Here is a 17,482-nt window from a genome sequence, read left to right on the forward strand (position 1 = left end):
GCCTACCCCTGGCCAGTGGTGAGATTTGAACTGCTGAACTACAGCTAGCAGTTAGCTGAAGTAGCCTGCAGTGCTACACTCTAATCACTGTGCCACTCACATAAATGTCAATTGGTGTAGGCGGACCCTGAAAATTAAGCTTTCGAAATAGTAATAATACAGTAATTGGAAGGAGGAGGAGGCAGATGAACTAAACATCTCCTGATTTATTTCAAGTCAGAAGCAAAACTATAAAAATGTGGCAAAATAATTTCTTTCCCTTGAACGAGAAATTTATTTTTAGTTATTTAATTTATTAAATTTATATGTTGCCCAAAGCAACTCCGGGTAGCTATAATAATACAAGAATCACAAGAGGACTATATATTACGTTGCATACTAAGAGAATGAGTGAGACTACTGCTGATGGGCAATATATCCTTATATTGTTTTATGAAATGATACACAATGAAATGATATTCTGTCCATACGCAGAAGCACTTTTAATTTCAAACTCTAGCACAATAAATGGTGCTGGCTCAGCAAAAGCAATTAAAATACTGAAAATAACAATGCTTTTAAATAAGTAAATCTTGACTCCCAACTACAGAACTCTTGTTATCCTGCCTTAATATTGATCACTAAAAGGCCTCTGTAGTGCAATTCACGTACGAGTGCTAGATTCTACCTTGATTAAATATCCAGGAGAAAAGAAGTCTTTACTGATCACTCTAAAAACCAATTTTTGTGCCTGCCTTGGTTGCATCTCTGCTATGGAATACAAGTGTTGGATGAGTCTCAGCTGAGAACATCAGTCCCAAATCATGTAACAAAGGGGTTTCCAATCTCCAATCTGTGGACTGGCACTGGCCATGCCAACAACCTTATTTGCAGGATGCAGGCAACATCTGAAATTACGCACCCTACAGCTCAACTCCAACACTCAAAACATCACTATAGAACACTGCACACCAACACAACTAGATACAAGAACAGTTTCCCCCCCAAACAACTAAACAAATAATTCCCTCAACACTGTCAAACTATTTACTAAGTCTGCACTCCTTTTACTTCTATTTTTTTCTCATCATTCCTATTACCCATCTCCTCCCACTTATGACTGTAACTTGTTGCTTTTATCCTTAAGATGTTTATTTTGTATTATTATTATTATTATTATTATTATTATTATTATTATTATTATTATTATTATTATTAAGATTTGTATGCCGCCCCTCTCAGTAGACTTATTTTCTTTTATGTACACTGAGAGCATATGCACCAAAGACAAATTCCTTGTTTGTCCAATCACACTTGGCCAATAAAGAATTCTATTCATGGAAAAATCTCTTTCCACAGAACCGGTCCCTGCTGTCCAAAAGATTGGGGCTGCTGTTGTGGCACATTCAACATATTGGCAAGGGGCAAAGGATTCAGATTGCTCCTAGAGACCCCTACTGGCTCCAGAGGTGAGTCAAAAAGCATGGACTTATTCCCCCCCCCCCCACATGTTTCCTAGGTGTGTAAAGACATTAAAAAATAATTGGTGTGTAAAGACATTAAAAAATAATTGTGTTTTGGAGGTAGATGTCTATAACTGTGTTTCTCAAAAATGTCTACTTCCTGACATGGGGACTCAGCTCAGAATTCTGCAAGCAGCATGGACAGAGCTGAGGACTGTGGGAGCAGAAATTTACCCATTTAGAAATGTCAGGTCTGAGAAACATGGGCCTATGCAATGTGCAATGTGGCCATGCTGCAAACAGATTTCAATAGGTAATTTGAAGCATGCTGGTATATCTTAAAAGTGGTTCTCAACCTTCCTAATGCCACGACCCTTTAATACAGTTCCTCATGTTGTGTTGATCCCCAACCATAAAATAATAAAATTATTAGGAAACTCAGAGGTGGGTTCTAACTTACCACGCTGCTGGTTCGCTTCCTCTTGAGCTGCGTGGCTGTGCCTCGTGGGCATGCATATCCTTCGTGGGTACACAAAAATTCAGTGCTGAATTTTTTTAAAAAAATGGGACAAAAAGGCAAAAACGTTTCGATGAGGTCCCACTCATCATCTTCAGGCTGGTGTTTCTGTCCTTGTTCTAAGGCGAACACTGCGAGACCTAAGCTGCCTTCCTTCTATAAATACTGGTGGCTGGGTGAGGTGACACATGTACAGTGCCAAATTTATAGAATAAATTTGGTATTTATAGAAGGAAGGCAGCTTAGGTCTCACAGTGTTCGCCTTAGAACAAGGACAGAAACACCAGCCTGAAGATGATGAGTGGGACCTCATCGAAACGTCGCCAGAAATTTCCAAATCCTACACGGGAAGAAACCCAAATATACCAAGACTGTCATACCTGTACCCGTGAAAATCTACGAAAACAAATATATATATATATATATATATATATATATATATGTTAAATGTTTATAGCTGGAATTTTAAAATTAAGGGAGACCAGGATAGATCTATTTCGGCCTTATTAGGCCTCATCAGCTGGCCACACCCATTCTTTTACTGGGATTCGATCTGGGAGTAAAAGAATGGGTGTGGCCAGCTGATGAGGCCTAATAAGGCCGAAATAGATCTATCCTGGTCTCCCTTAATTTTAAAATTCCAGCTATAAACATTTAACACATACAAAATATAGTTTGTCGGCTATAAATATATTACTGCCTTGCAGTGGCCCTAGGCTGGGCCTATAGGCAAAAAAAAAAAAAAAGGAGCTGTGACGTTCCTTAAAAATATACCAGGGTCATCCGACATAAGAAAAAAAAAAATATATATATATATATATATATATATATATATATATATATATATATATATATATATATATATATATCTTTCCATATTTACAACAGCATGAAGCTTAAAACTTTAGCCTGATGATGGTGAATGTGATTTCACCGAAACGTCGCATAGACACTCAAAACATTACACGGGGCAAAACCCAAACTCAGAACAATATATATATATGTTTGTTTTTGTAGATTTTCACGGGTATATGTATGTAGATTGTTCCGAGTTCGGGTTTTGCCCCATGTAATATTTTGAGTGTTTATGCGATGTTTCGGTGAAATCACATTCACCATCATCAGGCTGAAGTTATAAGCTTCGTGCTGCTGTATAAGCTTCTATATTTACAGCAGCACGAAGCTTATAACTTCAGCCTGATGATGGAGGAACGATGTCTCAGCTCCTAAGACCATCGGAAATATGTGTTTTCCGATGGCCTTAGGCAGCCCCCGTGAAAGAATCATTCGACCCTCAAAGGGGTCACAGGCCACAGGTTGAGAACTGCTGCCTTAAAGCAAGCCCCAACCCTAGGACAGAACATACATATGTGGAATTTGTCTCAGTGGGGTCCATCTTCTCTCTTTCTCTGCCTCCTTCCCGCTCTCTTTTTCAAAAAGCTTCCATAGGAGAGGAAGCTAAGCTGGAAATCTATAGCTCTGCTTGGCAGAGGTGAACTCTGTCAAGATATTCTGAGCAGAGGAAGGAGCCTTCTTGAGTATCCTGAATAGCACCTCATATAAATGAGCCAATTATACAGTAATGCAGCGTTGTTGATTCAGAATTCAGGCTTTTTTTTTAAAAAAAAGACCCATAGATGCAAGGCCTCAGTTCCTAGTCTGTTGCTGCTGTTTACATACTGTGCTGTCGGATCAGGAAGACAGGAAGCAGCCATGTTGACATATTTTATTGCTGCTTGCTAGCTAATTTCTTAATGCAATCATTGCTATTTAATGAGAAAATGGGCTTGGTGTTCAATGTATACGCACCCCCCTACACACACACACACACATGCACACAGACGTTCACACACAGAGTTCTACTCACTTCCTTGGAACATTAGAAAAGGTTTGCTTGCTGAAGGAAGCACACACAATTAATTTTCTTCTGAGTGGTAGAAATTTATGTTTGCTCCAGACAAACAGAAGCTACTGCTCATGCAGGGTAGAGTTGCAGCAGGCAGAAACTGTGCAGGGCCTTGCAAGTAAGAGATTTATTTGGCAATAATCAAGGTGACACAGAACAAACCTGCACTGACCCAGCTCTTGGCATGGTGTTTCATGATGTGACACGAAGGAATCTGGCTCATCCTGAGCTTCGATCTTTTTCGCCTGCACACCTGATATGTAACTCGCCCGCTTCACTATCTACAGAGACAGGGGTGAAGTGAGACATGTCAGGCTCACAGCCAGGAATGTAAAAGGAGGTGAGCAGTGTCTCCTTGAAATCAACTCCTTGCTGGGTTGGAGCCGTAAAGTTGCAGCAAGTACAAGAGAGAAAATTTCAGTACAGCAGGAAGCTTCTCCAGGTCAGAATGGAACTACTTGCAACAGACAACTCCCCGCAGCCAATTTGCCACTGCCAACCTGTCACGGCCTACTTGCTCACTGTGGGACAACTCGCTGCGGGACAATTCAACTATTTAATTTAATTTTTTAGAATAATTAATTTTTTAAAAAAGAAATTGTCATTCATATTTCATTTTGCTCTTCCTTTTGCATCATTTATTTTAAATTGTAATTATTTAAAATAATACTTTTTTTAAAAAAATTGTCATTCATATTTCATTTTGCTCTTCCTTTTGTATCATTTGTTTTTTTAAATTGTAGTTATTTAAAATAATTAATACTTTTTTTAAAAAAAATGTCATTCATATTTCATTTTGTCTTTCCTTTCGTATCATTTGTTTAAGGATTCCATTCTACAATTTCTTCGACATTTGTGTAAGTAACCTTTTTCCTGCAGCGAGATGTCCCGTAGCAAGCTGGCCATAGCGAGTTTTCCCGTGATGAGTCGGCCAGAGTGAGTTAGCCATGGTGAGTTGTCCCAGATTCGTGATGGTGAACCTATGGTATGGGTCCTAGAGGAGGTATGCAGAACCATATCAGAGGGCACTCGAAGCTCCTGTCAGCTGATTTTTGGCCTTGGGGAAGGTCGGTTTTGCCCTCCAGAAACTCGAGGAGTTTTCCCTGAAGCCTCTAGAGTGCAAAAAATGGTCCAATGGGCAAAAACAGAAATTTGGAAAAACGGGCTTCCTGTTTGCCGAGTGGACCATTTTTCACACTTCCAAAGTCTTCAGGGAAGACTCCTGAATCCAGAAAAAAATCTGGAGGCTTCAGTGAGGCCAATGCACATTTGCAGAGGGCAGCATGCATGAGGGACTGTGTGCATGCACGGGGGAGGCATGGGTGTGGGCATGTGTGCGCAAGCTAGCATACATGCGCACACCCTATTGGCACATGAGCAAAAAAAGGTTCACCATCACTGCCTAGACCCTCTGCAGATTGAGATGAATTGCTTGTTGGAATTGCTTGTGATAAAGACCTGGAGAGACTTTGCCATTGCCAAGAGAATTGTCGTATCAGATACAGCATAGCCCACAGTTGATAGCGGGTGGGGCAAGCAGTTCAGAAGGGACTGAAGATGGAGGCAGGAATTGTATTTTCAGACTTGCAAGATTCTGCCAATACAGTATAGGTTTTTTTTTAAATAAAGTAAAATGAGCTCATCTGTTTGGGATTCCTCTCTCATCTGTTCTACAAGGTCAACCTGTCATAGTTCCATTTTTTCAGTCTTCTGTAATACTTTGCTTAATGTTTCAGGTCACTTTCCTACCTAGGTGGTAAAATGAAGAAGACTTGTATAAATACATCCACAAAATAGTTGCTTGGACCATTTCACTTTGACTGCTTGGGGGTATTACTTTCTGTAATAAGATTTTTCTGATGATGCTCTTCCTGGTATCAGGCCAGGAAAGCTATTACGTATTTTGTTGATTCAGCTTTCCCCATTTTGGTTATGAAGAACCAAATTGAATAGGCCTAGCCCAGTGAAAAGAAGGACTAGGATAAGGTGACCAGATTTTAACATTGGTAAAGTGGGACACCATTGACGTGTGTGTGTGTTTCTCTGACACCTCCCCCCCAACACACACACTCCATTCCTTCTGATGCCAGACTTACTATTCTGAGCTCCTCTTCCTGCAGGCTCCTTCAAAACAGCCACCCCTCTCTCCTCGGCTTTCACTACTACTCTCTCTCCCACTCATCATTTTTTACTCCAGCGCAACAGGCTAAATGGAAGCTTTAATGCAATTAAAACCGATGTGCCCTAATCTGCTCTCCCACCACACATACACACACACCTCGCTGTGCTCCTCCCCGATCCCCTATAAAAGCTACTCTTCTGGTTAGTATAAAAACTAAATAGATGCCAGTCGAGCCCATCCACAGCAGGGCTGGAGATTCGAGCCGCACCTGCCGAAAGCATGGCAAATGTTTTCTCCAAGCCATGTGCAGCGATGCAAACGTTGCTCCTCTCACCAACCAACAGACACATTTCTCAACAAGCCCAAACCATGTGTTGTGTTTGTGTCCCTGTCACACACACAAAAAGCAATCCAGGACACACCAAATTTCACCTCCAGCCTTCGGGGGGGGGGAGCGGAGAGGTGTGGGGGGAGGAAACCGGAAAAGGGCACGAGGGGAGGGGGGGCCTCACATCTATCACCGTAAGTTTTGCTGGCTCGCGGCAGTGTTTTCCACCAGTGTTTTTGAAAAGGGGTGAAGAGAGCTGGGGTGGCAAAAGCGTGACCCCAATAATCTTCTTCTTCCCTCAAGGCCCCAGTTTGCTGTGGTGGTTTCTGGTGAAAAATGTCACAAGCCAACTGCTTTTCAACGAACCAGCAGGAATGGGAGGAACAGCGGCGATCAAAAACAAATCTAGCTTGTTGTGCATTCCAAAAATCGGGACTTTTTAAAAACGCCGCAGGACATGGGACAAATTGTTAAAAATTGGAACTGTCCCGCCAAAAGCAGGATGTCTGGTCACCTTAGTCTAGGAGAGACATGATAGCAGTGTTCCAATATTTGAAGGGCTACCTCAAAGATGAGGAGGGTCAATCTATTTTGTAAAGCACCAAAAGGCAAGACAAGAAATAATTCAGAAGTAACGGATGTTCCATTACTGGAGGCTTTTTAAAAAAGATTAGACAGCCACTTGTCTGAAATGGTAAACGGTCTCCTCTGAAGTAGGAGGTTCAGAGGTAGGTTCCTCCTGGTTCACACCACTGGTGAAATCATGGTGACATCACAAAACTGATTCTGTAGGTGCCAGTCCATGGACACTGCCATTTTTTTTTAAAAAATGATTTTTTTTAAAAAAAAAATCTATTTTTTTCCCCTTCTGCGCATGTGCGGAAGCCAATTTTCCAGCACTGCTGATGTATCACCATCTTGCTTTTGGCTTTTGGAGGGAATTCTTTTGGCACTGTGTGGCACGGGGAGAAGTGAACCAGCAGTGAGGTAAATTAGAACAACTCCCCGAGGAGGTTGAACTAGAAGACTTCCAAGATCCCTCCCAATCCTGTTATTCTATGTTCTATAGCCCTCTCCAAATAGATTGGGATTTCATATCCTAGAGTTCTGAGTGTTGCTTTGGCAGGCTTGGGATTCTGGGTTTTGTAGTGTAAATCTATCTGAGACTACTCAATCTCCATCTGAGGACCAGTTTAGACAATGAACTAAATAAGTGCTGAGGAGTTCAGCCTTGTATAAATTCACATTGGTGAATGTGAAGATGAGCTTGCATGTCTGTAGCAAAATGATGCCTCAAAATCTTTTACGAGGCATTTCATTGAAATTGAATGCCTGTGCTCTCATTAGCATTGAACAGGCTAAATTATCCTGTACAAGCAATGCAGATATCTTTTTTCCTTCCATTTTTGTTGTAGAAATTATTTAACTTCTGAATCATAATGTTTAAATAATTACTTATCATAATTACTTTAGGCAATGAAAGATATTTATACCTTTTAAACACTGAATCCTTAATTAGCATATTTTCATTAATCAGAAAAGTGAATAATTAAAAAATGGCTAACCAATAAATTATACAGAAGAAGGCTTTGTTGGGAAATTATGTTTCATCTAGCCTCTATGCGGGAATCTTTTGAGTTAATCCCAAGAAGCTGTGTTGTTTTCACTCGTGTAAAGGATGGCGCCAAACTTCCTACCCCTCTTCTTTTTCTTAAATCATCTTACTCATAACTAATCAGCTGAAAATTAATATTAGGATTACTGCTATTGCTTACTATTTTCTAGTTGACTATTTTACAGAGTTTTCTCTCGGGCACCTAAAATAAATATACCTAGCTAACACTGGGTGACTGTTCACATATGCACAAAAGCCCTTTATCTTTATTTATTTACTGACCCCTCACATCCTGGACATAAATTGTTTCAACTCCTACCTTAAAATCGACACTATAAAGCACTGCACACCAAGATAACTAGACACAAGAACATTTTTTTTCCTGAATGCCATCACTCTATTAAACAAATAATTCCCTCACCACTGTCAAACTATTCACTAAGGCTGCATTACTATTACTATTAGTCTTCTCATTATTCTCATCCTCATCCCCATCATTGTCATTCCCATCTCTTCCTATTTATGACTATAACTTGTTTCTTATATCCTTAACTTGTTTCTTATATCCTTGCAATTTATATTAATATTGGTTGTTTCCTAATTGCTTATTTGTACTCTATGACAGTCATTAAGTTTTGTACCTTATGATTCTTGACAAATGTATCTTTTCTTTTCTGACCCAAGGAATTTATCATTGGTGCATATGCTCCCAGAATATGCACCAATGACAAATTCCTTATGTGTCCAATCACACTTGGCCAATAAAGAATGACATATTCATCTGAAAAAAAGTCTAACTTTTTCTCACTTCACCTTTAAAATGAAAGTGTCATTGCCAAAAGTATAGTAAGGCAGGAGATTTTTATTTTTATTTCTTTGCCTCCCCTTTCGCAAAAAAATCATCTAAAATAGCGGTTGTTTTTCTTTGATTTTTAAAAAAAGATTAATGCACATATGACTGTTGCTTCAGAACCAATATTTTAATTTTGCTGAGGCAAAATTCTCAATATGTACATGCTTACATCCACATATATCTGTAGCTTCCGATGATTTTGCCAATACTTTGCAATCAGGAAAAAATAGTGTTACATCACATTAGACCTAGTATACTTTGCAAAGGAGATTTAATTAGATTGGCTGAAAGCAGTGAACCTAATCCAACCTGTACCAAAATGGCAGGGTGTAGAGAAACTTTCAGAACAATGATTTCCCATCATTTGTTTTATGTAGACCATCACATTATTAATGAAAGCTGTTGTAAGCTATTACATAAGCAGACATTTTAGCAAACTCTGCTGCTGATGGAAGTCAAACATAAATGCCATAGGGCACTAACATAGCTGTTTCTTACTTATAAATAAGAGCAGATTTCAGTTAAAGTCACAGAATACCCGGCCGGTGACTTATCCCCGGCCAGTTTTGCTGCAGGGCCAGGGAGACATGGCCCTCGGCGCGGCTGCCATCTTGTTTTCGGCCGAGATCTCGTGAGATTTCGCGAGATCTCGGCCACCTCCTGGGAAGGCTTTGGCCTTCCCAGTGATGTCATCCAGGGCGGAGCCTGCTGCCCTATAAAAGGGCTGGACAGCCTCCAGGGCCTCCTTTTCGCCCTGGATGCCAAGAAGTGAGCACCCACCCACCCTCTCTATCTTCCAGTGTGCCAGTAGGGGTTGCCCTTACGGGGGCCGAATAGGAATTTTTGGCAGTTGCGGTATTTTCTGCGACCGTTTTTTTGCCTATTCCACACCGCAGTGACGGATAAGCGGTTAGGAGGTGCTTTGCCCCTATTTAGGTTAATTGGCATACCTTTGGTCATTTGGGTAGGCAGGTTAGGGGCGGAAAACTGAGTGGTGGTTTAGCAACTGCGTGTTCTCTGTTGGGCATCTTTGGGGATGATTGACAGGTTCTCTCCAAAGGCTTGTGGTGGAAACGACCTGAGCAATTGGGAGGAACCTATCTTTGGGTCCCGCCCATAGCTTCTCCCCTTGTATGGGATAGACGGCGGGACCTCCCACATGCAAGTGCATGGCAGTGAGTCAGGTGAGGGCATGGCCCCTCACCTGGATCAGCATGGAGCTACGCCCATATGTTGCCCTGGAGGTTTTTCTGATGTCATTTTCCACTCCGGAAGCAATTGTTTGACCCTGCGGGTCCTTGTTTAGGGTTATAGTTAATTTATGCAAATTTATTTAAATAAATTATGCAAATTTAATTAATAAAAATGACCCATTTTAAATCCAGCTCTTGTGTCCGTGTCGTTACTCCGCCTCTGCTGCAAAAATAGCTGGCTGGGGAATTTTGGGAGTTGAAGTCCACAAGTTGTAGTGTTGCCACGGTTAGAGGCCTTTGTCTACAGAATAGGAGCTATTGTTCCAGATACTGACATGTACTGGACATTGGCAGATGGAAAGTCCAAAGTTGTTTGCATATTGCTCAACAAGTTCCTTACTAGATTTGGTGAGGTTTCCCCAGCTGCCCTTATTATATCCAAAATCTTGCTATTGACCTCTAGCAACGTTAGATTTAGCAAGTTGTGTGAAGCCTAACAGCGAAATGCAGCAGAAAATCCATGTAGTTGTAGCTTGCACTATGTCCAGATTATGGAGGAGCAACAGATGTATTATTTAAGGAAAAGAAAATTTATGGTGCTTTTATAAATTGTGCTTATATTTTAAATATGTCCTCAGGGTGGGTAATGGTGAAGATGTCATTTGAAATGTTTTATAAACATTAAGCATAAGCATGAATAAATGCAAGTAAACTGAAACATCAGGATATTTGATCCAGATTTTAATACTGAATGTTAGTACACCATTTTTAAATAGACTCAAAGACTGGCAATGCCTTGAACAAAATCAAGTCCATTTCTAAAAACGTAGGATATAGTTTTAGCAATGTAAGATTGATGCATTAAAACATTGCTATATTAATTTCAAAGTATTTGAAAAAAAATATTTCCCTTTCCTTTTTTCTTTGGAGGCCTTCAGCTTCTTGCATGAAGGAGTTCAGTGATGAACAGGGCAAACTTTCAGGAAGGGCAGGGTAAAAATACAATTTACCACGTAGGATAAAACAAAAGACTATAGTTATTTTTAGGGAAGCAATTTCCTGTACATTCGACATATGTTATTTTGCTTGCATATGGAACTTACTTCGAGCCAGCAAATTAAAATGCATTTTATCATAAATAGAGTAGTTGTATGTTCCTTTCCATTTTCACATAATAAATCTGTAAAACAAAGATGCTGAAGGAAGAAAAAATGTCTTTCTTTCTCATGTTTTAAAAATAGATTGCAAGATGTACAACCTTTGAAATATACTTCTTCGTGTGTGCCTCTTTGCGGTATATTTCAATAAAATCTTATAACAATAAATAATTATAAGTCAATATTGTCATTAATATTATTGTTAGTATATTTGGATACTAATGGACTGGATCAACATTCTTATATTATTGGTAGGCTGAAGGAAATCATAATTAATATACATAAAATGGGAAAATGGGTAAGAGTTTTCATATCATCAAAAAATAGTTCATGGTTAATTCTTGAATTAATAAAGCAATAAAAAAATTAAGAAATAGAGAATAGGTTATGTTGTGGTTAGCTCTGGCCCAGCTCCTGCCCCAAGGAATGTGCAGGTGGATGTGGGGGAGACATCCACATGCAGCAGGCCTGTTTTGCTCTCGATGGAATCTGCCGATGAAGCCTCCTCTGACCAAGGAAGCATGAGTGACAGGGATGAGGGGAGTTTGGCAGACAGTCAAAGAGGAGATCAGTCATCTGTATCATCCCTGGATTCTGAACAAGAATCTACACATGCGTAGAGTGATGCATAGGAGACAACAACTGAAGGATTGTTACAAGAGAAAATGAGGCCACCTGTGGTTGGGTGGGGCTGCTGTAATTAGTGTTACAGATAAACGTGCAGCCTGGTGTTTTAGCCTCATGGCAGTTTATCTGATTCATTGTTTCCTCAAGATCGTGGTTTTTGCTCTTCAGGATTGTGTGTGTGGACTCTCTTCGAATTGGACTCAATTTCCCAGTTATTGGGTGAGCAATTGGACTGCATTTAACCTGTGCCTTGTGTGTACCAGAAAATCCCTTTGACATTTAAAAAGGGAGCTGTTTCTGTTTTTCTGTTTATAAAAACTTTTGGGTTTTCCTTTTATTGTGTGGTGTGTGTCTTCCTGGACTAATTACTCTGTAATTACGGGCGGTTGACGCTGGCAGAACAGGTTACCATATTAATCATGACAAGAACACAGACTTCCGGGGCGGGGCTTGGTCGATGCGGAGCTGGTGAGTGAACCGCTGCTCTCCCAGCACGACTTTTATTGCCTTTAAGTATAAAAACAGATGCCCAACTTGGAGGGGAGGGTGTCGTAAGAGGTGGTTACGCTGTGCCCGGTGTGAGAATCGCAACCTCACATCGGAACAAGATTTTAAAACTGCCAGGACCAGGCAATAAAGGAAGCCAGCGTTTGCTGGCCCGGAGACATTGCCACCCCGTAAACATCAAGGAGGAAGTGAGAAGGAATCGGTGAGCCTCAGCATTTACATTAAAACAACTTACTTCGAATTCGGGAGCTTCTTGTATGCTTGAATAGTTGTGGGAAAGAGAAAGAGAAAGACAGAGGAGCTCAAAGTGAAATAAGCGGCGATTGAAAAGTTCGAGCGTCAGGAGAAATAAGATACAGCATGCGGTGACAGGAGGTTCGGGTGTGTGACAAGAGAGCTGGATCGAGAGACGGAGTAGAGACGGAGCAGAGGTGGATGGTAAAATCAGAAGATTGGCTGTTGACGAAACCGGGGGGAGACGCGAGCTTAAAGACTGATAAAGAAATATTGAGTAATTGGAACACCAGGTGAAATAGAAGTAGCGAAAGTTGGGAACTACAAAATCTTTCCGGGTGTGAGTATTCGTAGCGGATGTTACGTTCGTATGACTAAGCTTTTCTTTCTTCCGGGAAGATAGATCTATGGAGACGGAGACAGGAACAGCCGGAATATAAACAGCGTCTCAGAGATCCTCACCCTTTCAACTTATTTATCGGGCTTGCGCTTGTCTTTTGCTTATCTAGCTACTTGAATTCTTGAAAGGTCTAAGAAGATAGAATCTTAAAGGAACAGGATTACCACTTGATTTAATAGGTTTCAGCTTGATTGGACTGGTTCCACTATTACTATAGCAGATCTTTTCACAAGAATTTGGGAACGTATATGAAATTATTAGACGTTAAACTACAATCTTCCAAGGCTTAAACAATAACTGTGGGACTACTAGAACTATTCATTCTGAACTAATTTGGACTAAAATTAATATTAGAACTAAGAAACATTAACTGGACAAGACATAAGATTGGAAGAAGATAAAGGACAGAGACTGGACTGGAATACATTTAGATGAAATTAAGGTTCTTGCTGTTACTAATCAACATTCAACAATACTTCCAACCAATCCTAATTAACTAATGAATTAATTAATTGATTAATTGATATAATGCCTTGCTGAATCTATATTATATCTATATTGTATCTGCACTACTTAGACCTTTACTTCTAAAAAAAACCAAAACTGTTCTATATATAATACTCTATAAGGAATCAAGGAGTGACATTTAATTATTTAACTATTTAACTATTTAACTATTAACTACCTAATCATTAACTAATTAATTGTATATTAAATATTGATTAAGTATTAAGTATTAAAGTATTAAGTATAAAATATTAAGTATCAAACATTAAACTTAAGTTAGAATAAGATAGGTTAAATTAAGTTAAGTATTGACTAAGTATTGAAACATTTATAATAATTGAAATTACTATCTCTCCCCTCCCCATTAGACTTATCCATCTTGACATCTTGTTCCTTCCTCCCACTTTATGACTTATTAGTTACTAAGTATACTGATAATACCCCTCTCTATTTTTATTTGTGTTGAATATATATGCTATATTAATTTGTAAAATTATTTGTATAGATTGATTTGATTGATTGGCTACATATTGAATTAATTGTTATAGAATTAATTTGATTGATTGATTAGATATTGACTAGATTGACTAGACATTACATTGATTATTAGAAGGTTAAAATATTAATATATACAAAAACTTATTACAAATGGCAACTCAACAAACATTAACTAAATCGATAAAAAGGGGTAATTTAACTCTGTTATCACCAGCTGTGCAGAAATCCTCTTCGACTTCCGACATTGCTACAGGAGAGAGTAAAGATCAGGCCCCCTCATTACAAAGCCTACAAAACTCCTTAGACAAAATCCAAGAATTTATGGTAAAACAACAAGAAACCTCTAATCAAACCCAAGAAACTATAATTAAAAACCACCAAGAGACACAAAAAAAATTTGAGGAAGTAAATGAAAATTTTGCCAAATTTAATAATATAATAGAGGGTGTTAAAAAAACAGTAGACAGACAGGAAATTAAAATACAACAGGTGGAAGAGACAACCGAAGCAAATAAGTTAAGACTAACCAAAAACGAAGAAGAACTCAGAAGGGTAAATAAAGATTTGGAAGGGGCCATCGCCTAATTGGAATTCGAAAAAGCCTCTTTTTACCTTAGATTACAAAACATACCCGAAGAAAAAGGGGAAAATCTGTTTGCGACAGCAGTGGAACTTTTCGCTGAAGAATTAAAAATAAATGAAAATGAACTAATTAACCATGTAGACGAGGTATATCGAGTGCAAACCAACTACGCACGCCGCCACCAACTCCCCAGAGAGGTCCACATTAGATTCACTAAAAAAACCCTGAGAGATGAGATATATAGGAATACTAAGGGGGTCCTATCGTATAAAGGAAAGGACATTATTGTACTGAAACAAATACCAAAAAGAATTAGGGAACGAAAGAGGGATTATCATTACTTTACAAATAAATTAATAAAAAACGAGATACAATTTAGATGGTTAGTCCCAGAAGGGGTGATGGTAACGTGGAAGGGGAAGAAAATAAATATAGAAACATTAGAACAAGCAGATAAATTTATTTTAGAACATCTGAAAAAAGAAGGGGAAAGCAGCACAGAATTAGAGACAACAAGCCAGGAGGAGGGAGAGATAGAGGAAGAAAGAACAGATAAGATTAGTAAAGGGAAAGAGGAAAAAACTGAAAACTACAGAGAACTAAGAAGCAGCAAAAGGGCAAGATAGTTGATAAAGAATGAACAAAGAAATTAAATTATTTTCGGTGAATATAAATGGAATGAACTCTCCTCAAAAAAGAGGACAAATATTTACAAAATTATTAAAACAAAATTTAGACGTAATATGCCTTCAGGAAGTCCATGTAAAAAAAAAGGATAAGAAAGTATTGGAATACCCGAAATTGGGAAAGCTATTTACATCCCTTGCAAATGAAAAAAAAAGAGGAATTGCACTATATGTTAAAAGCTGGCTAAATCTGAAAGTAATTGATAGCAATGAAGAGGGTAGAATACTCATTTTAGAAATTGAAATTAACCCCCCCAAAAAAACAACCTAATTGTGATTTATGCCCCCAATAAAGATCAAAAATGCTTTTATAAAAAGTTGTATAAAAAAATAATAAAAATTGAAGAAGGAAATATATGTGTGATTGGGGACTTTAATATAATAATAGATTATGATAAAGACTATAAGGGTAAAGAAAAGAGTAAAAAGAAAAAAGTACTACCAGAAGAACTCAACGATATTATAGAGGAATTCAAACTAAAAGACACATGGAGGGAAAGACACAGAGATGAATGTAAGTATACGTACTATTCACACCCCCACAACTCATGGTCCAGAATAGACATGATATGGACAAATATAGAGTTACAACAAGAGATAATATCAGCAGAAATAGAACCCAACTTTTGGGCAGACCACAACCCAGTAAGCATCACAATCAGAGGGAATCAAACTAAAAAAAATAGATGGACAATGAATATAAAAACCATACAAGAAAACAAATATAAAGAATTTTTAAATAAAGAATTAGATATTTTTCTAGAAAAAAATTGGAACGAAGATACAACCATACAAAACATATGGGACACAACCAAAGCTTATATTAGAGGGATAACAATTGCATACACTAGCAAAAAAAATAAAGATAAAAATAAAGAGATGAGAGAAAGCCAAAAAGAACTAGAACAAATAGAAGCCGGGTGGATAAAAGATCCAAAAAAAGTGGAACTAAAAGAAAAAAGAGATGTAATTAAACATAAGATAAACTTGATAGTGCAGGAGGAAGTAGCCCAAAAAATTAAAAGTGTAAAACAAAACTACTTCGAACATGCAAACAAACCGGGAAGGTGGCTCGCCTACAAAATTAAAAAACAGAAAGAGAAAAAATATATCCAACAACTAGAAGATGAAAGGGGAGAAGAACAAACTGACATAAAAGAAAAAAAAAGATAATTCAAAACTACTTCCAACAGCTATATAGGAAAGATGATATAAAAGAGGAAGAAATAGACCAGTACTTAAACGAGACCGAACTACCTCAAATATCGGAGAGTAACATAGACAGGATGGACAAAAATATAACTATGACAGAACTAGAGTTAGCAATTAAAAAACAAAACAATAACAAAACCCCGGGAGTGGACGGAATACTAGCCGAATTTTACAAAGAACTGCACGAGCCAGTCAAAAAATTACTGTTACAGATGCTAAACGAAGTGCTAGATAAAGGAGTAATACCTGAATCCTGGAAGGAAGGGTTAATAACATTAATATCAAAGGACCCAGAACAAAGACATTTGATAAAACAATACAGACCAATTGCATTGCTGAATTCGGATTACAAAATTTTTACGACAATATTAGCAGAAAGGTTCAAAGGGATAATCAATGAAATAATACATCCTGATCAAAACGGCTTCCTACCAAACAGAAATATTAAAAATAATTTGAGAAACATAATAAATATTTTAGAACATTATGAGGCAAACCCAGGAAAAAATTTGGCTTTAATATTCTTGGACGCGGAAAAAGCATTTGATAATTTGAATTGGAACTTTTTTATTAATCAATTAATCAAAATGAAATTCAAAGAAAAATTTGTAAGAGCAATTAGGACGATATACTCTACACAATCGGCAAAAGTTATAATAAATGGTCAATTAACAAAGAACATAAAAATTGAAAAGGGAGTACGACAGGGATGTCCGCTTTCCCCATTAATATTCATCCTGGCCATAGAAATTTTATTAAAACAGATAAGGTCAAATAAAAATGTTAAAGGGTTGAATTTGAAGGGACAGGAATACAAGATCCAGGCTTTCGCCGACGACCTAGTATTCAATATAGAGGATCCTATAGAATCAGGGGAAATTTTATTAAAGGAGATTAATGAATTTGGCAAAGTAGCAGGACTAAAAATTAACAAACAAAAAACTAAAATATTGACAAAAAATTTAACAAATACAGAGAAGAAAACATTAGAAGATAAATTAGGTCTACAAATAGTAAAAACAGTTAAATATTTGGGAATAAAACTAACGGCAAAAGCAACTACAATAAAAGAAGATAACTATATGGTTCTACTAA

The sequence above is a fragment of the Erythrolamprus reginae genome, chromosome 1 (assembly GCF_031021105.1).
Source record: "Erythrolamprus reginae isolate rEryReg1 chromosome 1, rEryReg1.hap1, whole genome shotgun sequence".
NCBI lineage: Eukaryota > Metazoa > Chordata > Lepidosauria > Squamata > Dipsadidae > Erythrolamprus > Erythrolamprus reginae.